The sequence below is a fragment of the Eschrichtius robustus genome, chromosome 2, assembly GCF_028021215.1.
Source record: "Eschrichtius robustus isolate mEscRob2 chromosome 2, mEscRob2.pri, whole genome shotgun sequence".
Classification (NCBI taxonomy): domain Eukaryota; kingdom Metazoa; phylum Chordata; class Mammalia; order Artiodactyla; family Eschrichtiidae; genus Eschrichtius; species Eschrichtius robustus.
The window spans coordinates 57717120-57744865 of record NC_090825.1 but is presented as its reverse complement, the minus strand read 5'-3'; positions in this window follow the sequence as shown (position 1 = coordinate 57744865).

Below are 27746 nucleotides of genomic sequence, written 5' to 3'. Positions count from 1 at the left end.
GGGCAGCCAATCTCTTTTCCTGGCTGCCAAGTCACTGATGACACTACGCCCGGCAGGTTGGACAATTAATATAGTTCCAATCCACACACTTGGCCTCCCTGCCAGGTAGTTTACCATTTACACAGTCCAGTTTGATTTTTGAGTGTTCAGAAAGATGGGTTGTTTGAACCCACTGATCCAAGAACATGTTTTTGTATATTCCTATACCTCTTATAAATCAGACCAAAGAAAGGAAGCATGAATGGATCACTTGTCCGTTTCAAGCAATTATTCTGTCTGGCATGGGTGGAGGAGAAAATAGAGTAGTGCCAGCAGAGTGATCAGTGGTTAGTTTTACCAGAGGAAATGTTACGTGTCCAGTGCCAAGCACATCTATCTGTCTGACTGCCTTGTCTCCGATTGTCTGTATTTTTTCTCCTCTCTCACGTACACACGTACCCTCTTTAATTACTAGCAGAAAAAACAGTGCATTCTGCACACTTCACAACATCTGTTCAGGCCTTAATTAATCCAACTCTCACAGTCTCCATAGCAACGATGCTTAGCAGGCTCAGTCCCTGCATGCAGAAATCTTCCCCTAAGTGAGTGACTCAAAAGACGGCCATGACCGAAACATGTTTACATTAATTCTAGTGTCAGATATAATGAGAACTTTGCACGGAGGGTGTTTGCGTGGAAAGACCGAGTTATGAGATCATATTCAGCATCACCTTAGTAAAATCAACTGCCTCAAACCGGGAACACAAGTTAACACTAATTTTTCAAGGTACTGCAAAAAAAAAAAAAAAAAATCCCATTACTGCCTTTATGCTACAAGAAATTCCTGTGCTACAGAAGATTAATGACCACAGTTACCTTGATGGAGCATACAATTATTGTTTGTAGGGCAGTTTGAAGAAATGCAAGTGTTAAAAAGAAATTCATCAGGAGGGGGGCCTTCCTGAGCTTCTGGCCCTACAGACCTTAATTAAAAGCCTATGTTCTTTGCGGGCACCTGCCAACTTCTTCCCCAAATTAGAGCTTGCCAGCAGCAGAGAGGTTCAACTGAGCCTTTCCAAGGGGGCCATGAATGCTGCCAAGGGAAACGTCAAGCACATTTCTTAGAGTCTCTTTTAGCTCCGTGGCCTCTACAGATGCTCTCCTTGACGCTGGCTGTATTTGCGTTTACATTTGAAGCTGTTACGTTAGCAATAGTAAAAAGAAACACTGACAACTCCCCAGAAAACCTGCTCAGACCTTACATGTGGTGTTGTGGGGTGCGGTGGTAAAGTGAGCGTGGACAAGTGAAGCCAGGCGTTTACCCCCAAGTAGCGGTTCAGTCCATACCAGCTCTGGCATTAAATGTTTTACTTGGGTTGCTAACAAGAAGTAAACCACTCATCAGAGTTCCAGCTCCTTTGCCTATTCAAAGAAGGAAGCAGTGAAAGGGAAACAACCCAAAACCCACTGAGGAGGGAGAAGAGAAGAATTTAGACAAACTCTTGGGTAAGTCAAGACTCATTTTAGTAGACAAATCAGATCCCTTCTATGATATACATTGGGACACCCAGTTGAGCCTCTGAACAAAAAGGGGAACTTCCTGAACCTTCCCCAGTGGCTGGAACTCTGTGGAGCCTGTGGACATTGGCCCTGGGGATGGTGTATCTCCAAACTGAATGAAAGAGGAGTCATTGGGGAAGGGAGGGTTGGGGGCTCGTGCAGGAATAAGGGCCACTTCTCTAATGTAACTATGGTATCTAGTGAAATTCGCAAAGAAAGTATAATCCTTGTTTCTCACCAAGTTCGTTCTTCGTACGCAGACAATTGTCTCTGTGAGCTTTTTGGCTGCTGTAACCAAAACTTCTTACTTTCCTCTCTCCAGAGAGTTTTATTGGTAGGCAGACTACTAGGATTCGATTAAGGGCATATTGAAGTTTCTCAGCCATGAAGCTTCTACAAAACTACTGAACCATGGTCCCCCTTCAAGTTACTTCACCCAAAACAATATTCAATCACCAACTTAAAGGAACGGCTTTGAACTCACAAGCCAGAGGCAAAGAAATGGAATGGAAACAGGATCAGGGTTCTAGTTCTGTCGCCTCTTTGATCTCAGATTTCTAAAGGCTCCTGTTCATCCGCTCATCCCCTCAACTGAGTAAGTCTCATGAAGCTCTTATTCTGAGTGCAGCATCATGGCAGGCTTTGTTAGATCATGGACATCTCCCAGGGCAAAGGAAGATGGGCTGTGAAAACCTGAAGCAGTGATGCCCCAGCTAATTTAGCTCTTGAGCAAGCTCAAGCTCGCCTTCCTCCCACCCCTATCACCAGCATGTAATCCCTGCTATCGTTTTTAGAGTGGTTACTGTGTGGCATTTACTGTGCTAGGCTTAACTCATTTAGTTTTCACAACAGCCCTGCAAGGCATGGCTATTATTATCCGCTTTCATCGATAAGGGAACTTAGCTCAGAAGCAAGGTTGCAGGATTGTGCAACTCCAAGAGATTCCATTCACGCTGGATTCCACGAGCAAATCCAGACAATGTAAGTGGCGTTGTGTGACCCTGTGGTCCTAGGGAATTTCAGTAAGCAGAGCCCAAGTCTGATTTTTCCGTACCTTTTCACTGCCTCTGTCACACTTAGTAGAGGGAGCTCTGTGCCTGAGAGGCTGTCGGGAAAGAACATGGTGGACTCTTGGTGGTAATCACAAGATCACTGTGGAATCTTTCTTCCATGTGTCCTCTCTACTCTTTTTTCTTTTCCACAAAGCCCTAAGTGGTAGATGAAGATGGGGTGAGGGGTGGCATCCGAGCTGACAAAAAAAGGCAGGTGGTGGTCAAGATAGTGATATAGGAAGATCCCGTGTAGTCACCTCCTCCCCTGGACACACCGAATCTATAGGAGCATATGGAACAATTTCCTCTGAAAAAGACCTAAAGACTAGCAAAACAGCTCCACCACATCAGAAAACAAGAAAAGGCCCACACAGAGGCGAGTAGGAAAGGTTGAGATGTGGTCTCACCCTAAACCCCCAGCGTGACAACCCACCATCTGGACGGAACTCACAAACTTCTCCCCAAGGAACAAAGGGTTTATCCCTCACATCAGGCACCCCAATTTTTGATATCAGCACTTGAGACAAGTCCCCCAAACATCTGGCTTGAAAACCAATGGGGCTCACAACCCCAAGACCCAAAGGGCTGTAGGGACCTGAGGACCAGCTTTTAAAGGGCTTCAGCCTCACTCTCTCCAGGGCCCGGTGCAGAAGCAGCCCTTTGAAAAGCGCACAGACTTTATGTGAAAGAGATTCATGTGCTGATCTTAAAGCCTTGGCCTACAGGGCGGAGCCCCGTACTTTTCCGGAATGGGGATGGAGACACTGGCACTCCCTAAAGCCAGTGGAGTCCAGTTGTTTTCCCCTCTGCAGGTGCCGCCTCCCCTCCGGCTGGCGCCTCCCTAAAGCCAACTCCCCTCTCCCTGCACTAGCATCTCCCACAGGGGTGCCCCAGGTTTTTGCAGCTGCAGCCCAGGGGAACAGAGGCAGGGATGCCGCCATCTTTGCGCCCTCCCTCTGCCTGGCTCCAGCTCACCGGTATCCCCCAGAAAGGAATTGATACACTCTTCTGGCGCCCTAGTTTTTGCAACTGTCGTCCAGAGGACACCTCCAGATCGCCCGGCTCTCGTGGCCAGCAGGGCTTTTGCTTGCGTTCCCATAGCACTGTATATATTTTACTGTATTTAAATATTTTAAAACTGCTGCCTGAGGGTCTGGCTTCGTAAACAGCCTAAACCTAGGTGCTGACTGCGGTCCCCCCGCCCACCTTTAGGACACTGATAGGTCCTGGCACACCTCAAACACTGGGAGTCACGAAAAATAAAATAGGCTGCTTGGGCGATCACGAAGGTTTGGGAGACAACCAAAAGCTAGGGCAGGTTTGAACAATAAGGTTCATCTCCTACAACAAGAGCAATCCTGTAAGATCTGGAGAGGTGGCTGTCTCATCTAATATATAGAAACCCCACGGAGTCAGGTAAAAGGAGAAAACAGGAATATGTTCCAAAGGAAAGGAAAGATAAAACCTTAGGAAGAGAACTTTACTGAAACGGAGATAAGAAAAATAAAGCAGAAGAGCAAAGTGAGACTTTCTCCCTCCCCATCCCCACTTCATTCCTCCACTTAAAATTGCTCCCTCTCTTCCAATAAGCATCTTCAGGTAGCCCCCAGGAGCCCCTTTACTTTTGGTTCCTTGTGGCTTAGGATCAGTAGGTAGATACCCAACTGGCCATTTGACCAGAACCCAGTTACTTTATGGTGGAGGTGGATGTGGAAGGGTGAGGGGACATGGTGTCATCATTTTGCCCAGCGCTCAGCAAGCCAAAATGCTGAGACGCCGAGGTTTGCGGCAAAGAGAGGGCTTATTCGCAAGGCAGCCAAGGGAGAAGCCGAAAGAACGCATCTCAAATCCACCTCCCAGAAAAGCAACGGGCTTAGGGGGTGGGATATTTATGGGATAACAAATAAAGAGGCGGGGCCGGCAAAGGCGTGGGAAGCGTGGGGAAAGGATTGGAAAAATCTGCGGTAATCATGGCTCTGCTCAGGTGTAACTAAGCTCCAGGGCTCTGCACGTTCTAAAACGGAGGCGCTTTGCACGCTCTGAGGGTGGAGTTTTCAGCCCCCTGACGTCAAAAGGTCACGGAGCGGACACTCACTCATGCCCAGTTGGAGGGTCCTGGTCCTATCCAGTCTTAACCAGCTCAGCTCCAACTAGACACAGCTGACTCCAATTCGCGGAAAACAACTGGGGCAAACATCTTGTTTAGGCTCCGTGCCACCTGGAGGACAGGCAAGTCTTTTGTAGATGACCTTGATTAGTGAAGGCAGGTGAAATGGATTTGACTAATGCTTCCCCAGGGATTCAGCAGTCCTCCATAATCCAGCTCTCTATGGAACCTGATCCGTTACCAAGTTGAGAGAGACACTTCCATGTTTTCCCACCACTTGTACCAGAGTGCTTGGAAGAGTCCGAGGTAGATGGATTTTCTCCCTGGACACCTTGATCCAGAGGGGAGGAACACATTCTGCAGTACCTCCAAATGTGTACTCCAGTGGTCTTTTCTTTTGTGTCTCTGGACTTTTGCTTGGGTTTCCCTCCTTACTTGGAATGTCTCTTCCACACCCTCTGACTCTACTTATATTTCAAGCCTCAGGCATCTTCTACTTTAGGACAACTCCCTTCATTCCACATATTACTGGCCCCAGCATGCCCTTTCTCTGAGCTCCCATGGTGATCTGTATTTCTCAGTTATCTGTTCATGTGTTTGTCTTTTCCAGCAATTTGCAGGCATGTTCATCTTTACATGCTTCCTAACAGATTGTTTGGCCTTTAGCAGAGGGTCAATAAATGTTTATTGTATGAGTTGAATGGAGGTTTAGAGATGCAAATGAGTTGAAAGCTAACCTTATGAAGCCTTAGTCCACTCTTATAGCTAGCCATCTCCAGGCACCTGACCCCTCTATTCACTGTTTCTGGCTGTGCAGGTGCAATCTGCCTAAGGACTGGGACCAGGCTGACCAATTATTAAAAGAGCTTATGATAGGATAATAATAGCTAGCATATGTTGAGTGATTACTATGCCCCAGGTACTGTTCTAAGCACATTGCATAATCATTTAATTCTCACAGTTCTGTAAGGTAATCATCCCTGCTTTATAGATGAGGAAACTTAAGACCTAGAGAGGTAAGTGACAGGCCAAGGACACAGCCAGGAAGTGGAAGGTCTGGCTCCAGAATAGATACTCTACTGCTATGCCTCTCTCATTGAGAAAGACAGAGATGGTTGAACCTTAATAAGCTCAGTTTGATCCTGAGTTTGAATGGTGTGTCCTAGGTCATAAGAAGGAAAACATACTCCTTTTCACTTTTTGCTCATCCCACGATTCCATCTTGCTCACCTTCTTCATTTTATATATCCCTTACACACAACATCACCACCACCACCTCTGCAGCGATTATTTTTCGCCTTTTCTGAATGAGCAGGGCTCCATTTGTGAGTGGGCTGGAAGTGTCGCAGGAAGGACTCCAGCAATTATGCAGCCCTGATGAAGTGCAGAGAAGCTTGGACTACAAATGAGATGCACATGAATTTATGAAACCGGGAAGGAACAGGGCAAAAATGTTGTTTTCCTTTCTGCAACAAATCTCTAAAGGGATGAAGGTTTCCTTAAGATCTTCAGTTGGTGGGAAATATCCTTTGAGGGAAACTTATTTATGATGCTGAGAAACAGGGTGGTTTTCTCCTAAGATGAGTGAATTTCTGTTAGAGCCACAGAGTGAATTCCACGAGATCTGAGCTCATTATATGGCGAGGACAAAGTGAAAAGGAAGAACTTAGCAAGAAAGTGTTGAGACTTAAGATTCAGTTGAGAGGTCATAATATTAAATTTAAAAATTACCAAGAGGAACCTATGAATAGAGATATATCAAATAATGCTGACGCTTCCCCTGGGTGGCTACACAAAGCCCCAGAGTTTGCGGGGCTTGAAAATCAACTGAGCACATGTATTTTGAAAGAACTCCATGGAGATTTTGAACACCTTTACCTGTTTTCACGTATGGTTATTTCCATAGCCTCTGTCAGGAAAAAAGGAAAGATATTTATAGTTATCAGAGCAAGGATTTATACTGAAATATCTATATGCTTTTTATTTGAAGGATAGAGAATTCTGGAATTGACATTATTGGAGAGAGAGGGAAGAGAGATCTTTCTCGGTAGATGTCTTTAGGAATAGAAGATGCACCTTATAATTTAGGAGTTCATCTTGGAGATGAAGAGACTGATTAAAATTTTAATAAGCTATTATCCATTCTGTGAAAATTAGTCTCTGAATCTGTTAATATGATTGTGACCAAAATGGCCAGAAGCAGCAAGAGTCAGAAAAAACAGTGTCCCCCAAAAGGTTTTTTTTAAAACTCAGATTAGACTTGCCCAAGTGAAAATATAGGTTAGTTATTCCACTGGTAACTTAAGTGGGAAAAAACCATAACGGAATCGGGGTGAATTTTTTTCTCTTCCTATCACAGCTCCCTTCCTGGTAAGTGTTGCAAGCCTGGGTGAATTTAGTATTCCTACTTTATTTTCATTTTTAATAAAGGGAGATTGTGTTTGAGTGTGAAATGTGTATTTTACTATGGTTCTAAACAGTTTTAAAATTTCAAAGTAAAATAGCGAGGTAAAAGATATTTATTGACACTGACCAAAACATACACAAATACTTCTGAAGAACAAACTGAAAACATTTCCTGGTTTATTTTCTCACACAGAGACCCATATTACCCTGAAAGCAAGATGTGCCAGTTTTCCTTTGTGGAAAAGCACATTCAGGCAGCAAGCTTCCCCGAGAGAGCAGTTTTTGTCCTTCAGTAACTGCTGGGCAGCGATCCTTCCAGTGAGTGGTGGTCTTTGGTGCTCCCGGGACCAGAAGGAGGCAGGGCCATCTGAGAGAAGCAAGGGCTACTAAAGTCTTACTTCAGTAGCAAAGTGTCACTACTAAAGTTTACCTCGAACCGACTTGCTGGGGCCCTGCCTCTGGGCTGTGTGAAAGATGCTGCTGAACTATGACTTCAAAGCCCACAAGCATTAGGACCACGAAGATGCATCTGAACAGTCTCTGGCCCAGGTCCCAAGAGTCCAGATTGTGTCCACAGCAGAGTGGCCACCCGGTAAGGACAGGGGTCCAAATAGGGTACCTCGGTTGCTTGGTGACTGTTCACCACCAGGAGTGACCCCTTTGATGTCCCAAAGACTAGCCAAGAAAAGAAAAGTCCTTTCCCACATCCTCCTCGCCTTTGAGGGCCCTGAGGTCACTCCTCCTAATCAGCTGCTGTGATTGTGAAAATCTGCCAATTATATACTCTTTCCATCCAAAGTGCTTCACCTAGATCTTAAAAGGCATTTCAAAAAACAAATGATCCCGTAGAAAATACAATATGGAATTTTACTCTAGGGTCATAACAACTTTGAACATATTTCTGCTTCTCTAAGTTAATTTCTCCTCCAGGAGTCTGGAATTAGGTGTGATAAGTTAATGATGATACAAACAGAGTTGTTTTCAATAATTTAATTATTAGACTCATGCCCCCAAAATAAACTTGCACGAAATATTAAACATTACTCCTAAAGCAATTTGGACACAGTCACACACACGTCAGGAAAGGAAAAAAAAAATTCTCCCCAAAATGCCAGTATTTTGTTTCATTTGGAAAAATAACAACACAATTAGAGGTAAACAATAGTTTCTTCTGCTCCATCTCCAGTTTCCCCATCTTGTCTGGTTACTCTCTGTAGATTTAGCTTTGCTTCTGCTAAGAACGTTTGCAGCTGAGGGCCATGCGGATTTGAGTCCAGGGGAGGCGGGTATGCAGTCTGAGAAAGGTCCAAATCTGCAACAGACAGCACAGGTCACAGGAGAGTCAGCTTGAGACCTACAAGTCAGGTGAAACCATGAATCAGAGTTCAGAGCCCTCGAAGATTGGGAAATGCTGTGGCCATAGAGCTAGCCATGGAGAGATGACGGAGTCCGGTGAGAAAGGAATGAAATGGATATCTAATGATTTAATCAAAATCACTAAAATGGTTGGTTGGGTGTACAAACATCTCCTGTGGCTAAAAATAACCTTTACAAAATACTCCCAGCAAAACCGTCAAACAAAAACTTGTTACCATTTGTGGGCTGTTCAAACACTGCACCTGCTGAGAAGGGGGTGCCCAGTTATTTTAAAAAATGGGTTCAACCTCTTAGAAATACAGTTATCTACTCCGGCTACGTGCAATAAGCCATATTTGCATCTGTACAGCATCTTCCCTCAGAGTAACTCAAAGTCCAGAACTGATCGGGAAGACTCAAATAACGTACCTGGGACTTTCCTGATATGGGGGGAGGGGAGCGGAGAAAGGAGATGAAGGATGGAGACCCTCCAGCCTCACCATTATGCAAATCTGTTAACACCACACAAATCACTTAGCAAAAGGAGCCAGGTTCCTGGGGAAAATCGTCCTGGTAACAACTCTGACTGGGTTTGTTATTTTTCTGGTTACCTAGCAACAGCAGGGCACAGCCTATTTTCCCTTTTCTGATAAAACCCTCTAATACATGGTTTAAAGGAAAGGCAAAGGGGGGTTTTGATTTGAAAAAAAAGCAAGGCTGTTGCTGCAAACCATATTCTCTGCATTGCTCCACTGACCACCCTCCCGGAAGCCTGGCTATGTGGGAAAATTACAAATAACCAGCTTCAGTTGGAGCAAAAAGCAGTCTACATGGAAACCCAGGTGGGGAAGATGCAGAGCCCTGAGGCCCACCTGTTCTTTTTTCAGTCATTAACAAGAGGTCATTCTAATCCTTGCCACATTTTATTCAAAGCCTCTATTATTTAGATGGATACACATAACTGCCAGCACTGTGGTGACAAAAATGCTTGTCATTTTTACGCTCCTGACAAGGATCTTTGGTTATTAGCGGAGACAGGAAGCAAGGCCTGGCTGGAAGGAAGAGCAAAATGTCCTGACAAGGCTCCACCTTCAGGGATGCGCTTCCTTTGCTACACCCCCTTTCATCACTTCTTCCAATAGGAGGCAGAGCCAGTGGGAGAGGGGCAGCCAGGGCCGCAGGAAGTAGACACAGGTCACCTGGAGGAGCTGACCTGTGCCTCCAAAGCCAGCCCAGGAGGACCCTGGGGGGAGAGGAGGGGAGGAGAGAGATGGGGAGGAGAAGGGAGGGGAGAAAATGGAAGGGAGGGGAGGAGAGGGAAGGGGGAAGGGGAAGGGAAAGGAGGGGAGGGGAAGGGAGGGGTTGGGGAAAGGAGGTGAGGCTGCACTCCACAGCTCTGCTCAAAGGTTTAGGCCACCCCTAACTCTAGGTATCAATGGGGCACAAGGAAAAAATCCATTTACATTGGGGTGACTTGATTCTGTTGAAGCTAATCCCGTACCTCAAATATTGGGCTCTCACTCACTACTGAAAACATGACTACTGAAAATGCCTCTAAATCCACCATGTGTACGGTGCCTTCTCTGAGCACAGCAGCTGTTCCAGGCCTTTTACAGTCATCATCTCCTTAAGCCTCAAAATGTTGTAACGCACAATTTACAGATTGGGAAACTGAAGCTCACGTTAAATTCTTGCCCATCGTGCAGCTAGGAAGTAATCCAGATTTGAACTCAGAGGATCATTCCCACTTGATCATCTGCTCAAGATTCTCATGGTCCCCATTTCTCGTTGTGCTGGAAATGACTTGACCATCTTTGCAGAATTAAGACACCCTGGATGTGTAATGCTTAACCTCCCTAAGTACCAAATTTTGAACAGTCACTTACCAAAAAAAGAAAGAAAAAGACACTCTGAGCTCCTCCAAACCGACACAGTAATTACTATAAAATTAGGAACCTCCCTCATTCAATCAGGTAAACACAAAAAAACCCAGGCAATGATTTCACTATCAGGGCAATACAGATCAACCTAGAATGTACTCTGTCCTTCGCCTGTCTGTGGTCACCACACATTTTCACACTTTTAACTCCTTTTCCTAGCCATGGAAATAAAACCATTTCACCTCTAAAGATAAACGTTCCCAGTTAAACTACTGATGTTTAATATTATACAACCTAAAAAACAAAAACACGCCTCAGAACTTCCATCTAGCAGAGGCTGACAGACTGGAGAACAGTTCACCTAAGCCACCAGCCACAGCGCTGCCTCCTAGCCCACAGAAGGTCCAGCCAGGATGCAAGAGGCGCTACAGGGAGAATGAACAATCATCCATTGAAAGAGGCAGTTGGGAGGTGATTGCTGACAAATGTGACAAAGCGGGCAGAAGGGAAGTCCTTAATCCATGTACGTTTCCTTCCTCTGGGGTATGAAACATGCAGCAAAGAATCCAAAATACTGGTGATTCTAGGCATCTGGGAAGTCCCCTTCATGGTTTCAAGAAAAGACTTGTTCAAAAAGAGCCAAAGAACCAAATACATTTCAGAAAGAATTCTTTTATCTTAAATTGTAGGCTCCAGTTCAGGAAGATAGAGAACCAAGAGTAAACATGGGGGGAGATTTTTCATTTGTGTGTGAGTATAAGGCAGGTAGAGAGAGAGATTTAATCAGAACTTTTTCAAATAAGAATAAAAATCCAGGAGAAAAACATCTCCTGGACCCTAAAGTGAATGAATGGCCCACGTTGTAATCCCATATGTATTCATGTTGAGCTTGTGTGTCACCCGGAGGGGAACTCAATTTCCTTCTCCACGTTCCTTCTTGGTTTCTACCTGAACTACTCAGGCAAGGTCAGACAGTCTGTCTTTGAAATTAGAAACCGTTCTGTGATTTCTGATTTTATTCCTCCATTTCACCCCTGAAAGAACTCCAGCACAGCAATTGTATATTTCTCAAGGTCAGCCACCTTTATCCACACGCTCTGCCCTAGAGAGTATGATCGTCATATAGAACCCTAAACTGAAAAAACATTTGTTAAAATAAACCCTCGTTGATTCAGAAAGCAGAATTCTTGGGGAGTAGAATTAATCTTCCAATTTTGTTTGTGATCAAAATGCCTGTAAATGACTGGAAATAAAAATAGAATACCTCTTTTTTTGTGGAGAAAAGAACCCTCTTGTACTGTTGGTGGGAATGTAAATTGATAGCAGCCACTATGGAGAACAGTATGGAGGTTGGAGAACAGTATGGAGGTTCCTTAAAAAACTAAAAATAGAATTACCGTATGACCCAGCAATCCCACTACTGGGTATATATCCAGAGAAAACCATAATTCAAAAAGACACATGCACCCCAATGTTCATTGCAGCACTATTTACGATAGCCAGGTCATGGAAGCAACTAAATGCCCATCGACAGACGAATGGATAAAGAAGATATGGTACATACATACAATGGAATATTACTCAGCCATAAAAAGGAACGAAATTGGGTCATTTGTTGAGACGTGGATGGATCTAGAGACTGTCATACAGAGTGAAGTAAGTCAGAAAGAGAAAAACAAATATCGTATATTAACGCATATATGTGGAACCTAGAAAAATGGTACAGATGAATTGGTTTGCAGGGCAGAAATTGAGACACAGATGTAGAGAACAAACGTATGGACACCAAGGGGGGAAAGTGGTGGGGGGGGTGGGGGGGTGTGATGAATTGGGCGATTGGGATTGACATGTATACACTAATATGTATAAAATGGATAACTAATAAGAACCTGCTGTATAAAAAAATAAAATAAAATTCAAAAATTCAAAAAAATAGAATACTTCATTTTTTAATAAGCAAAGAAATATTAACACAATCATAATTTGGTCAGATAAAAAACCAAATGCTCTTATGATGAAACAAAACTTCAAACTACAAAGAACCTTTTGATCTAGTGTCTCAACACAACTGTCCCTCTTAGTTGACATAAAAGAAATAATTTCCTCCTTCCCATACCTCTGGAAACTCAACAGAGTGAGCATTATTAACCTTAAAATAAGGACAAATAGGCTACAACACATCAAAGCCTAGCTAAACCAAGTGGAGAAGTAGAATCTTGGTGCAAGGATTTTTTTTCCTATTTAGCTGAACTTTTCTTCACAGCCTAAAACTTCCTTCACAAGAAATTTCCTCAGTCTCACTGTAGGGTCTAAGTAAGTCTTCTCATGAAGTTTTTAAAAATGATTAAGTATACACATTTTGGCTGGTACTATCCCCTTTGTCTTATGGGCAGGGGGCGGAAAACACCCAGGCCATGGGCTGTATGATGTGCTGATACCCAGAGACAGTTCCCCAAATCCCCCTATTTTTAGCCCTTCACTGCAGCCTTGAAGGGCTAAAAATGCATTTGTTGACATTTGCATTTATCATTTTCACACTTTGCTCACCTGCTATTGGAATTTCAAACTATGAAGGAAGAGAATGTGGGATCTGGATGACATACAACCGTAGGTATCGGCACCTGAAAAGCTGACACGAGCGGGAAGAAAAATTGGCCTTCCCTGCATCAGCTCACCATCATTATTATTCTTTTGAGCCAACTGGATAATTGGTTATTTGCAAGACTAGACTGTAAAGTCAAGGTGTAAAATGCAACCATGTGTCACACTGAAAATGAATGAAGTGCCTCCCAAGCTGAGAAGTGAATGAAATCTTTTAAACCACAAGGTAAATGTAACCTTGGGCGAGTCACTTCCGCTCTCTGGGCTTCAGTTCATGAAGGATTGAACTGAAATCATCATTCAGGCCTCTTAAACTTCTTATACTGTAGGAGAATGTTTACACCTGTGTTTTGGCTCAGTAATGCACCAAATACTATTCTAGAAGTGCAACAAATGAATGCATTTTTCAACTGCTTTCTGCTCAAGGAATACAAATTTATTACCTTAAGTTGCATTTAAAATAATGTTTTTAGGGTAATTTCCAGACATATGCCCCACCCTTCTACTTTCAGTCTTCCCTACAACACGTATTTGAGTTGAGCCCACACAGCCCTCAGAGCACAGGATTTGGAAAGCTACCTAATGAGTGGAAGATAAGGTCCACGGTCAAAATCTACACTTGATCTTCCCTTCTATGAACAGCAAACCTAACAGTAGTTTGTCATAAAGAAAGCGGTTGTCTATTGTTTTAAAATATTTAATTCATGTAGTCTTTGCCTTTTTCTGGATTTTCTGAATAGAAAAGCATTTTAAATCCTAATAATTTTTAAAGAAAAGCTTTGTTTCAATTTAAAAGCACCAGGATAACTTCCATCATAAACATTAACTGTCCAGGTCTGAATTTAACTCCACATTACCCAATGGCCAGGCAGACAGCAGGCCAGTGCTACAAAAGCACATTGAGTCAATGTTCGGATCATTGATGATGCGTGTCAGCCCCCTCTGTGTCTTATCCCAATCCATTCTCCCCAAGAAGACACAAAACAGAGCTTCATGTCTCTGGGTCTTGGCTCTGTTCTTGGTTATTTTAATGAAGTGTTCAGACTCATACTCTGTACTACTGTATCCCTCGTGCAAGTTCCTATAATCAAAATTCACACTTTCCTAGAATAACACCACCTCAAAAAAATTGTCATTCATATTCCAAGTCTGCAAAATAAGTTGTAGTCCCCCATTTAATGATCGATTCATGCTTATACTGTGAAACATTTACAAAATGGTTTCCTGATGGCATTACTGGCAATCACTATTTTTTTCTCAGGAGCATTAATGCACAGCATTTTCCTTCTAATGGAAAACACTTATTGTACAAAACTCAAGGTGTCCTCAGAGCTAAGGAAAGTTGGTCTCCCTCACTGCTTTTGCTCAACTGCATTTCCCATAGTGAGCCACAAACAGCATGTGAACATCTGGCATAAAAACCAATCTGGATATCTGAAGCCAACGATCTCAATGAGTGTTAGGATTCCCTTCATTACTCCTCACGTACCAATCCTGCACCTGAAATAAAACAACCGAAGTGTACTCTGGGGTTGTATACGTGTAAATGTGTAATGTAAGAAAGCAAGCTCATAATTTTTTTAAGTTGTGACTGTTAAGAGTTGGACTTTATTTTCTTACCAGTAATTAACATATTTGGAATAATCTATGTTGGTTATGTAGGTAACACTGATAAGAAACACAGCAATTGAAGCAATCAATACATTGTAACAATGTATTGTAACAACCTCATTGTAACAATGAGGTTACAATTATGTTAACACAAGATGCATTATGATACGTCAATTGTCTCTGTGTGAACTTTGATTTGCTCTCACACTCTCTCACCCAGAAGGGTGCCCGTGTTACTGAGTCATGACCTTAACGTCAGCAAGTCCCATGGGAGAACGGGGCAAGTGCCTCCACCTTCCCCTCTTCTTTGAGATGCATTTCAAAGTGTGTTTCTCTAATCAGGACACTAATAGGTATTAATGATAAAAGAACACAGTGATCAAGTAAGTTGATGAAACTCCGGGTTAATCAAGTTTCTTTATTGACAAATTCCTCAGAACTTTAATAGGCTCACATGTATTATTAATCTGAGAGGGAAAAACTGTATGTGGCAGGTCCCAAACTCGGGGAGCTTTTTCTCACAGTGTACTTTTCAGTGTTGTGTTCTACGTAATACACTTTGGGGAACAGTGCACTAGAGGATAATAAATCTATTATAGACTAAGAAAGAAAGAGACAATAAATGACCAAGATGCCAGAATAAATCAGGGGTGGGAAGCTGGAAATAGGTGAGGTTTTCCAAATTCAGAGACTCTTAACCCTGTATATAAAACATCTATAGCAGACTCGGGCAATCATCATCAATGGCTGCTAAAAGCATTAGGAGAAGAGCTGACGGGGAACTTTATAATGGATGGACAACATCCGAACCCACGGGTCAATCTTAATATCACAAAGAGAGAAACGGACACCTCAAGCCTCCTGATGAGATGCAAGAGGAAATATACAGCATCCACAATATAGGAAACGGACAACTCCATCTATGAAGATTTTTTTCATGTCAAAAAATAAAGCCTGCATCTAGTCAAATATCAAATGTCTATTCCCAACTACCAGCTTACAGGAAATATAGAGACAGAAGACTATGTTAAGTGACACCACAGGGATGCAATCAGCAAAATCCAGAATGCAGAAAATTTTTCAGAAAATATATCTTTTTCAGAAAAAAAAATGTCTTTTCACCAAATAAGCAACCCAGTCTTTTCAACAAGTTGTAAGATTTTTTTTTTAAAGGCAACAGAACTTTAGATTAAAAGACTTGTGAGATACACAAACCAAATGCAATACATGAAATTATTTGGATCCCAATTCAAACAAACCAAGGGAAAAAAAATTGAGACAATCAGAGAAATTCAAGTACTGAGAGTATGATTTTAAGTAAAAACTGTTAAATTTTTTAAGATGTAATAACGATACCGTGGGGACTTCCCGGGCAGTCCAGTGGTTAAGACCTTGCCTTCCAATGCAGGGGGTGCGGGTTTGATCCCTGGTCAGGGAGCGAAGATTCCACATGCCTCATGGCCAAAAAACCCAAAACATAAAACAGTAGCAATGTTGTAGCAAATTCAATACAGACTTTAAAAATGGTCCACATTAAAAAAAAAAAATGATACTGTGGTGATGCTTAAAAAAAGAGAAAGAGTCCATATCTTTTAGACAAAGATACTGAACTATTGAATATTTTGGGATGAAATGATAGGATATCCTGGATTTGCTTTAAGATAACCTAACATGAGAGGACAAGAGAAAAGGGCATCGATGAAACAGGACTGGCTGTGTCGGTAATCGTTAATTCATTAAATGGTTCTATTTTTGTACATGTTCCATGGTAAGTTTTTTAAAAGTCCATACTCTTTCATATACTTGGACTATAAAATTATAAAGGGCTCTCTGTTATTCCAATAGCATAGCTTCTACATATCTGATATAAACAGAATACTGTGGCAATAAATTAGATGTCTCTTCTGGATGCGAAATATGTATAGATCAGTTTTAATACAACTGTATGACAAGTCATTGGCAAGTGCTGTGTAGGGGGTTATATCTATTTAGAAAGATACACAATTTCTATTAACTTATTCCAGAAAATAGATGAGGTTCATTTGAGTTTATAGCTCCCCATAAAAATGATACAGATTCAGGTATGGTCTTTGCTCTTGCCTGGAAAATCTAACATCTCCTCAGTGAGATATAATTCAGAAAAGATCTCATTTTATACCCTGAGTCCATTTGTCCATAGCAGTGAATTGATAATGTTCTTTTAGAATTTGGATTCCTATACTTTAGTCTTCTGAGTTTACTTAAAACTAAAAAGTAACATTTTTTAAGAAATAGGAACTAAAAGATGTACATCTAGTCCAACAATATCTGAGTAAATTTCAGTTCCTAACAATAGTAGGTGTCAATATATAATGTCAAATGAATGAATGAATTAGTGAATACCTTATTCAAAAATTCTACCTACTGTAATTAGAGTTGTGGGAATCACCAATTTGGAATTCTTATGTTTAGAAAATACCTTACAATTTCATTTATTCTAATCCTTGTCTTCTCAGTAGGAATGAAGCTGAAAATGTAGTCAAGATAGAACTGCATAATAGGGCTTCTCTCTTTAAGCCACTAACATTATTTGACCTTGGGTCAAGCATTCAATGCAAACCTCACACCAATCCACAATGGTAGGTACACTATGGAATATGAAAAGGAGAGCTTAAAACAAACCTAACTTGAAAATGGAACACAACTCAGGAACACAAGAAGCTGAAGAAAACATCCAAAAACCATAATTAACATCTTCAAAAAATTTTTTAAAGCTATTTCGGCCACCAAACAAGATTCCATAAAATAGGAACTATAAGAGAACAAGGAAAAATCTCTTAGAAATTAAATATATGCTGGCTGAATTTTTTAAAAAATCAATGGAAAAGTAGGAGGTTAAGGATGAGAACATCTCCCAGGAAGTAGAACAAAAACATGAAGAAATGGAAATAAACAGAAAAAACAAAACAGAAAAATCAGAGGCTCCAAGAGGTCCAATTTATAACTGGCAACAGTTCCAGTAAGATAAAACTGAAGAGAAGCAATTTTTTAAAGAAGAAAATATCACAGATTCGAAGGAAATATATTTCTTGATTGAAAGAGTCTAATGAATAACCAGTAAAAATGATTTTAACAAAAGACCAGACTAAGGCATATTATAAAATTCATCCAAGAATTAATAAAGTGATAATTCTAGAGGCTCCCTAAAGCACAAACAGGTTACAAACAAAGAACTAGGAATCAGAGTGGCATCAGACTTTTTAACAGCAACGCTGAGAAGTGGAAGAATCAAATCCTTCAGAATTCTGAAGGAAAATAATTTTTTTTTTTTATACAGAAGTACTCATTTAGTTTTTGTTTTTTTGTTTTTATTACTAATTAATTAATTTACTTATTTTTGGCTGTGTTGGGTCTTCGTTTCTGTGCGAGGGCTTTCTCTAGTTGCGGCAAGCAGGGGACGCTCTTCATCGCGGTGAGCGGGCCTCTCACTATCGTGGCCTCTCTTGTTGCGGAGCACAGGCTCCAGATGCGCAGGCTCAGTACTTGTGGCTCACAGGCCTAGCTGCTCCGCAGCATGTGGGATCTTCCCAGACCAGGGCTCGAACCCGTGTCCCCTGCATTGGCAGGCAGATTCTCAACCACTGCGCCACCAGGGAAGCCCAGGAAAATAATTTTGGTATAGAATTCTAAGCCCAGATGTATTATAAAAACCAAGTATAAAAGTAGCAAAAATAAATAAATGAAATGAAAACAACATTTCAACTGATTTGGAAAAAAAAAATCCTTTCATTATTAGACCTTTTCTTAGGAAGATTTAGAGATATGCTCCATCAAATAAAGGAATATGCCATAAAAGAGAAAGATTGGGATTGAGGACAATAGGATCCAACACAGGAGAGATATGAAGAGATGTCCCAGGTGACAGCTACACTGCTGGCCGGGAGAGCAACAAGGGCATATTAGAGTAAGAGGACAGAGGATTCTGGAAGGGAAATTTCCAGGAAGGAAGATGAAGCTGATAGATTTTAGAATGTGTTGAGTGTGTGTAAAATAACATTGATCAGTTATTGAGAGAAGTATAGGAACTCCGGAGGAAAATATAGGAGGTAAAAAAAAGTGAGCAAATGAAAAAATAAGGCAGATGGTCAAAGTCTCAGTAGGATAGAACAGTCAATGACATTATTCTTAGTAGCTTCTGTTCATACAGTTGATTTTTCTCCATCTTAAAAGGGCTCAGCTCTCACAAATGTCCTTTTCTAATCTTAAATGTCTACATATAACTACAAATATGATTTTTCGGAAAACTACTTCTCAAAGTACGAAATATATTGAGCCCATTCAAAAAGAATGAACGTGTCTGTATAATTAAGATTGGAGACTTCTGAAGTTCTAATATCTGCTGTTAGAAAAAAACCTTTATAAACAGGCACTTCAGAGAGGAAGAAACCTAAAAAGCTAATAAATATTAAAAAGGAACTAAATCTCACTGGTAATTAGGGAAGTACAAATTGAAAGAAAGGGGTTACCCATTCCATACCCATGATATCGGCAAATATTGAGAAGCCTAACAATGCTAAGTGTTGGGGAGAATCTGGAGAAACTCGACCTCTCGTACATTGCTGCTGAGAGTTATACTATACAATTTGAGAGAGAAATCAGTAATACCCAGCGAAACCAAAGACAGCCCTACTACTTCTAGGTGTTCATAATCTACATAAACTCTCACTCAGGTGCACAAGGAGATGTGCATAAAAGGATGTTTACTGAGAAGCGTTTGTAATAAAAAAATATTGGAAACATCCTAATTGCTCATTAGTAAGTTAATGAATATGCTGGTGTTTATTCACATAATGGAAGAGCATACAGCAGTTTAAAATTAACTATTTGTGCTACATGTACAAATATGCACGTTGAGTGAAAAAAATAAGTTGCAAATAGACATATACACACACATATACATGGAGCAGGGGAGAAAGGGAAGGAGGGCAGGCTCTTTTATACTATCACTACGTATATATGTATCCATAAACAATTATCATTTTTTTTGTTTTCCACTACATTTATATGTATCCATAAACGATAAACAATATGTCATATTTTTGTTTTGTTAAAACAAAACAAAAAATATATGTTTATTGATACATATATATGTTTATGGCATAAAAACATACTGTGGAAATGATATACACCAATTACAGGATATTGGATAACTCTGAATAGGAAAAAAGAAGAAGATAAGGGGAAGGGATTTCATATCTAACATTTCTTTCAAAAAAAAAAAAAAGGGCAAAGAGATGTCTGAAGCAAATATGGTATAAAGTTAACATCTGTTAAATGCATGCCTGATACAGATTTTCTATACTTTTCTGTAAGTTTGAAATTTTCATAATTAAAAGTTTTATGTTAAAAGATGCATGAAAATACACAGCAACCAATTGCAATGTGTGGTCTTTATTTGCATACTGAGTCCAAAAAACAAGCTGGAAAAAGGACACATGCACTACATTTATAAAACAATTGGAAACTTGAACCCTGACTGTATGTTGATATTACGGAAGTTTTGATAATTTTTCCTAGGTGTGATAATAGTTTAAAAAAGAGAGCCTTATCTTTCAGAGATACATACTGAAATGTTATGTATCAGTAAATGTTTACAGATGATTTTTAGAATTTGCTTCAAAATAGCACAGGGTGTGTGTTGTTGCTGGGCATGGGGGATTGGTGGGTAGGAATCTAGATAAAACACCACTGGCCATAATTTCCTAATTTTTTGAAGCTGGGTGATGGTACATGAGCGGTTATTATACTCCTCTGCTTAATTTTGTACGTTTCAAATTGTGCATACATTCAGGTAATCAGGGAGTATGTCAAGCTCAAATTTTAAATCAAAACAAATTAAGATGTTCCTCACCATGATAAACAAATTATCATGTTCCTCAGAGTCCCTGTTAAGAAGCAGGGACAGCTTTTTAAGATTGCGCTGAATTAAACAATATGTAGGTCTCCAGCTACAAGGACGGGGCAGTATTTTCATGGCATTGAATTCCTCTTAAGGCTGTAGAGACCAGGGACTGCTAAGTACCATGGCAATAAAACTGGAAACTGCCTTCTGCATGACCCTAACCACACTGAAAGAGTTATGCCTCTCATTTTGCTGAAAGAAGAACTGAATTCATTTCTCTGCCAGGTGAATAATGCAGGAAATCAACCTAGGAATTTTAATGCTGCATTTACTTCTTACTGGTTCAGTAGAGGGAAAAGCAGATGTTAAAACTCTTAAGCATACCAGATCCAGTGTTTTTCTTTAAACCAGAAGAAGGCAAGCAATTAGATCAAACACACCCAAGCTAATTAGTTCTACCTACTTCTTAATAATTATGTTATTACCAGACTTTTTTAAAAAGGCACCCAATTCTTTAAAGGTATATAAATGAGTGTTTTGTTCTCTTGATCAACTACAAAATTATGAGATGTCAAAGAACTCACATGCCTTTTTCTGTTCTGAGAAATTGGTATTTACAGTTTTCAGAGCAACATAAAATTTTTTCTTCTTAAAAACGAGAAACACTTTGTAATTCTCATCTGTTTGAAATAACATTTGCTGAGAAACCAAACCCTGCAATATCTTTTCCAACTGCAGCTTTGAAATTATGTCACTCAAAAATGATTAAAATTTTAAAAGTACAACATAATATATAGAAAATGTTTTGTTCAATGTAAATTTTCACACTCAGCATTCTTTTCATATTTATGTTTGTAATCAGAGCAAAGATTACTATATTACCTTTCTGGAAATTAAACTTAAATACTTTTAGAAATTGTACCATTAGAGAAGTAGGCAGTTTGCAGAACAGAGGCAAAATTAGGACTTTATTAAAACAGGAATCAAATGAGAACATATATATTAAGATTAATTACTTTACTCCTTGGAGCCATCTCTTCCTACAGGAGATGATTTTACATTGTCTTATGCATACAAATGTCATGTGGCGCTACTCTAGATGTTAATATTTGTGCTTCCTGACTTGTGACCTATGACTAACACTGGAGCCTAAGAAACGAATTTCCCTTTAATTATCTACCAGGTGACACAAATTCCCACGTTTGCACTACATCCTCCTCCTTTTAGACAGATCTCTTTCTTCAGTAAACAACTCTTTTTAAGAAGGAGCCATAGCATTACCATACAATTTAACTTCTCTTTAGTGGAATCAGCCACCAACAGCAAAGAGCAAGTAGCCTCAGCGACTTAGTGACCAATGGCCCCAGCACCTTCCAGACCAATAAGGGGCACTGAGCACACTGCCTTCTGATAGCCTGTTACCTCACGGAGTAGGAAGATGCAGACACAGATAACTATAGAAGAGGCTAATGAACACTGTCCACAGGCGGACACCACTTCAGAGATCTTCCAAAGAGAGCACTTTTAGATGTGGTAGCCAGGACAGGCTTCAGAGCAAAGACAGAACTGGAATTGAGCCTGGCTGACCAGAATGTCAACAGGAAGAGGTGGCCTCGGGTGGAGGTGTTTTAGGTAGAGCTCACCCCTACTGCAAAGGGGAGGAAATGCTGGATGCCATAAGAAAAGAGAGCTGTTGGGTCTGGTGGAATTATGAGTTTGTGCAGATAAATCAAAGGGGTGGGGATGTGTTGGAAGAGTAGGTTGTGGAGGGTTTTGAATGGGAATGCTGGGAGTTTTAACTTTAGGAGGTAAGTTTTGCAGCTGCTGGTGATCAGGACCCTGCTATGGTCCCGTGTCTATCTACATACTTGGCTTCACCTGCACATGTAGGTCCAGGGCAGGGTCAGAAGGGAGCAGTTATTCCCCATTTTTCATCTGCTTGGAATAAGCCCACATTTAGCCAGTCAAGTTTCCATCCCTCTGATGGACAAAGCATTATTTATTTTTTCAGTTAGTAGAGGGTGTGTCAGAAGGAAAACTGTTTTGAGCTTCTTGTCCATTCACTCTTCAATCAACACTGAGTGCCTAGTATGTGCCCTGCACTGGGTCGGACACCAGGGAAACCGAGTTGAACAAGACTTTGTCTCAGCACCCAGGAAGCTTATAGCCCATACAATCACTTCAAAAACTGTTCCAGTTTCTTAAAAGCTAAATAGGCACCAATTCTAGGATGAATTCTACTCCTAGGTATTTAGCCAAGAAAAATGAAAACGTAATTCACAAAAAGCCTTGTACAGACTGTTTATAGCAGTTTTATTTATAAGAGCCAAAAACTAGAAATAAGCCAGGTATCCAGCCACAGAAGACTGGATACTTGTGATAAATTCATCTAAGCAAGATTCCTTAGTAATAAAAGGGAACCAATTACAGATTCACGCAACAGTATGGATGCATCTCAAAAACAGTATGTTGAGCGAAAAAACCCTGGACACATAAAGGTACATAGTATTTGATCCCATGTCATTCTAGAATAAGCAAAATTAACCTGTGGTTGATGGAAAACAGATGAGTAGCTGCTTCTGGGAGTGAAGGTTGGTTGGTAAGAGGTATAAGGGAGCTTTCTAGAGTGATGGCAGTATTCTGTGCCTTGAAATTCTTTCCCCAAAAATGATTGAATAATAGAGTTAATATCTGAGCATTCAATGTATGTAAATATCTCAAACAAACAATATATAGCAACTTAAAGAGTCCAGAGGGAAAACAAGTGACAAAATATGGTGGAAAGTAACACAAGGATTTACTGGACACTATAGAATCACAAGGAAAGCTCCTAACCCAGATTGGGAGGGTCTGGATAGGCATTTGGAGGAAAGTGACCCTGGAGCTGGGGTCTTGAAAGACGAACAAGAGTTTACCAGGTTGAGAATAAAGGGTGGAGGAGAGGATATTCCTGAAAGAGGAAATAGATGTACAAAAGGGGCAGGGGTGGCTGGCCTTTCGCATAAGTGGAAGAACTTCCTATGGCTGGACCACAGGGCGAGAAAGGACAGAGCAGCATGAGATGAGGCTGAGAGATCAGAGGTCAGATCAGGCCTCCAGGCCCAAGCACATAACCTCCTGCGCTTCATCAGCAGTGACTAATTTCAGCACACGGTGCATTTGAATAAGCCCAAGGAAGGTGACCCAAAAAAGCCCTAAGAGGACTGGACACAAATCCTTATCGACAGGCCCAAATGCTGGCCTAGGGGCTAAACAAAACTCTATCTAAAATTCACTGTGTTGTATTTGGTATTCACAAGACAACCCACGTGGTAAATCATGTCGGCATATGTCATTTGGATTTCAATTGTTCCTACAGGAGAAAGGATGTATTCGAAGGGTGTGCCATGCACAATGAGTTTATTTCAACACCCACTTACATCACTGTTTTTTTTCCTAGTATATTTTAAGGAATAGTAGCCCTGCAAGGTTCTGGGCTGGAGAAGAGGACGCTGTGGTTAAATAGGTTTGGGAAGTGCCACTTTTGGAGAGTCACAGTACACATGAGCACAATGAAAGTTTTGAAGAAGTTGTGTAGTCGCCAAACCACCATTTCCCAGTACCATCTGATTATGGGAACTTTCTATCATGTACGGTGGAATGTTTTTTGAGAAGTGTCTATTTAGATAATACTCCAATGAGACATAACATGTCCTTCAGGTCCCCAGAGCAACTATTTTGGAAGCGGCCCAGTGGATGAAGCAACTAAATGTTCTTCCTAATGCTCTGCTCCTTTTTTTAACACAAGGTATAACAGTAACAGTGACAATAACAATGTCTACTAAGTGCTTCCAAAGTTCTCAGAATTGTACATTTTGTCTTATAAAACCCTCATACCACCTACAAAGTAGATACTATCAAAAGTCCAATTTTACAGATGAGGAAACTGACATACACCAAGTTTAAACACTTGCTTACGTTTTCACAGGTGGTAAATCTGAACCCAGGCCTTCTATCTTCACCACTATGCCACTCAGCCACCTCTACTGTTCAATATTCATCAAGTTTATTCCTTCATGCATTCATTTGTTAATCTATTCATTGATTCATTCATTCAAATCCCTCATGTAAAAGTGAAGTACCAGAAAATACACCTAAAGTTCATTACATTGGAAAAAGCATCGTTTTAGTCTATGTTTGCTGAAACTTGGTTTAGGAGGTAGGAGAAGATGGATTCTTTATCTTTTCATCTTTGAATGACAGGGAAATATCACATCACCTACCTTCTTCACATGAACATATATCTCGTCTTGATCATTCTGGTCAAAAATGATATTGCTAGGCGGGTTTCCGCACTAGTGTTTTTTCTGGGTCCTTGTTGAATTAGTCATTTAATCAAGCCCTTCATGAAATATATTTTCTGAAATTTTCCTGAACCACACATCCTCAAAGTTAGCCAATAGTCTAAAAAGATAAAATAACCATGTCTAAAAAAAATACCCACCATATCTATATATTACCTATATCTCTTATCTGAAGAGGAAATATTTTAATTTGAAGATGAAATATTTTAACTCACTGGCAGCAGCATTTGCAAAAACGCTTCCATATTCCTATCAGAAGCAATGATCATTTCTTTGAGTAGGATAATTTTAATGTGATTTTTCCCAGTACTTTACTCACACAGTTAAGATTTAAGCTTCTCCCCGCTACGTCCACTAAGGTAATCACCTCATACCCAGCTCAGAGCAGAGGTAGCTCATAAAAGACAAATGTAGTATCTGATCTTTCACGATGCTTTACCTCAGGCTGCTTGTTCAGCATAAAATAACTAAAATTTTTAAAAAAATCTTTGCAGATAGTTGAGTGAAGTACCCTAAAAGGCAGCTAAACACACCCTCCCCCTTGCAGTACTGCAGCATTCTCCTTTCAAGGGGGATGGGATTCCAGTCCACAGTCCTTGGGGACACATCAGTGTGTGACTGTACTTCCTCACACTGGAGCCCAAATGCAAAATAGGGCCTCATGACTATGCTAACAGACCATCACATTTTGGCCCAAACATTCCTTTTGTTTTCTCCTTCCAAGCTATGTGCCAGTGAAAAGCAGTTTGCACATGCAAAACTTCGCGGGTGTATTTCAGAGCTCACGCTGAACAGAAGCATCAAGCGTCTAAAAATACAGGATGAGCTCTACTTTGTGTATAATCTATCATGCCAATCTGGATACATTAACAAGTAATCAAAAATAGGTTAACTATTTTTGGTAGGAATAAATTCATCAAGAGTCAGAAGTTTAATCTACTCATTGGAAGTAACGCAGCTTTAAAAGCCTTTAGTTTCTTAAAAGGTTCCATTTTAATCAGATGGAATGTATATTAAGAATTATACATTCCATATTCTTGTTATATAATAACATCCGCAAAACAGAGCCATATGGAAACAAGTCAAGAAAACACAACCTACATTTATCCAAGAGTTCAGGCTTATGTAATTTTAAGAATATTTAATAGCTCCATATTTACTACACTAAAATAAGAAGAAAAAAAACCCAGCATAGCTAAACAGTTAACTGCAAGGGTGCATCTGAAATGACAAGAATACAAGCCTAAGATCCTAAACACAGATTCTAGAAGCTTTTGGCAAAGCCAAGTATGTGAAGTCTCTTTCTCCTTGACTCCTAATATCTCACCATCCCATCTTCTGCCATCTGCCTCTAGCAAATGTCAGTGGATTCCCAGGACGGAAACATGTTTCCTTTCTGATTCATTCCTAAAAGACTCCCCAAAATATGGCCTCCTGCAATTGAGCATGATTGCCCTGAATTCACGGGAAATAACCAAAGCCATAGTCTTCTTTCAGCCATCCAGAAGAATCAAGAATCCCTCCCATCTAAAGGACGGGTGTCTAAATTGAACACTTACAGACTCCTATACTGACAGCCCAAACCATCTTTGAGAAATAGGAACTTCAAAATTCAGAATCTACAAGAAAGTACTGAGGCTTCTGAGGACATGTTAGAAAACGGAGCATTAAAATCACCTCCTGATTTGGGGTTTTGCACGGAGAGGGCTCTGAGCACGCAATTCCTGTTTTTTGTTGCTGGCGGATTTATGAGACTCTTAGAACGCAAGGTCCTTATTGCAATGTTATAACATTCTGTGTGATTAGTTGATTGCAAATCACTGCACAGGGTGCCAAGATCGCTGGTAGGAAGCAGGTCGTTAAATAAAATTAAAACTCTGTCAATGTTTTGCTTGTAAATGCTTCTTCCAAAGCTTTACGGCAGCATCAGTCCTTACAAAATGACCTCAATTCACCTGAGAAGTAGAGTCTCCTGTATTTTTGGCGGATGATCCAAATATTCTATATTTAATCCAAACATCCAGCATGTTATGTTTTAGGAAGAAAAACCTGTAGTGTAATGAAATTTGCACAAAGAGAGCTATGGAAAAGAGTCGCCATGAAAATAATTAAATTCTGCACAGTCGTACTGTGAAATTGTTCAGCAAAAGGCTCAGAGTCCTATCCTGCAGAACTGGGAACCTCTGTAAGACCACATTTTTCCTTAGGTAAACCTTCAAACCAAGCATTAACATTTCAAATTAAATTGAATTAATATCTTACCTAGAAAGAGAATGGATACCCTGGCCCCTTCTCCAAGCAAACTCCACAGTGATTTATCATGGCAAATTAGCATCTCCACAGATCAAAACCCAGGTGCTGGCTTATTTATTATCTGGCTCGAAGTCTGAGCAGAAAAACAGGACAAGACATCGCCCCCCTCAGCCAGCTGTTTCTGGGAACTGACCAGCTGAGGACACATAGGTGCCTTTCAGTCAGTCTGTCTTGGGTAGAGCAAAGGGATATATTTCTTAAGATGCCACCACATTTAATTTTAAGATTGCTATGATAAATATATGATCTTTCAGGCAATACTTTAAGGCTGACAAGTAGAAGGTAGTGCCAGGGAAACTGGTTCACATTCTAAGAGTGTACTTAACGAAACAAATACTAATTGTTTTGCCTGGGGAGATACATTGGACTGTTAAATAGGATTTAGCAGAAGAAAAAGGGTTTAAGAAAGTGTTTCACTGATGTTGAGCTAGCTGCCCATGTTTAATTTACTGGTGTTCAAGCTACTTTATGGTTAAAAAAGAAATACCCCAGTGAACAGATAGGCTGACTAATTGTTGTTCATATAACAATTAAATGCTAAATTGTTTATGTGCCATCTTCCTAAAATGACAGCAATGAATTCATTTCTACTTGTTTAGAATAAATTAAGGCATTTTATGGAGAATATGTTTGAACTGTTTGAGCTTTCATTTGCTA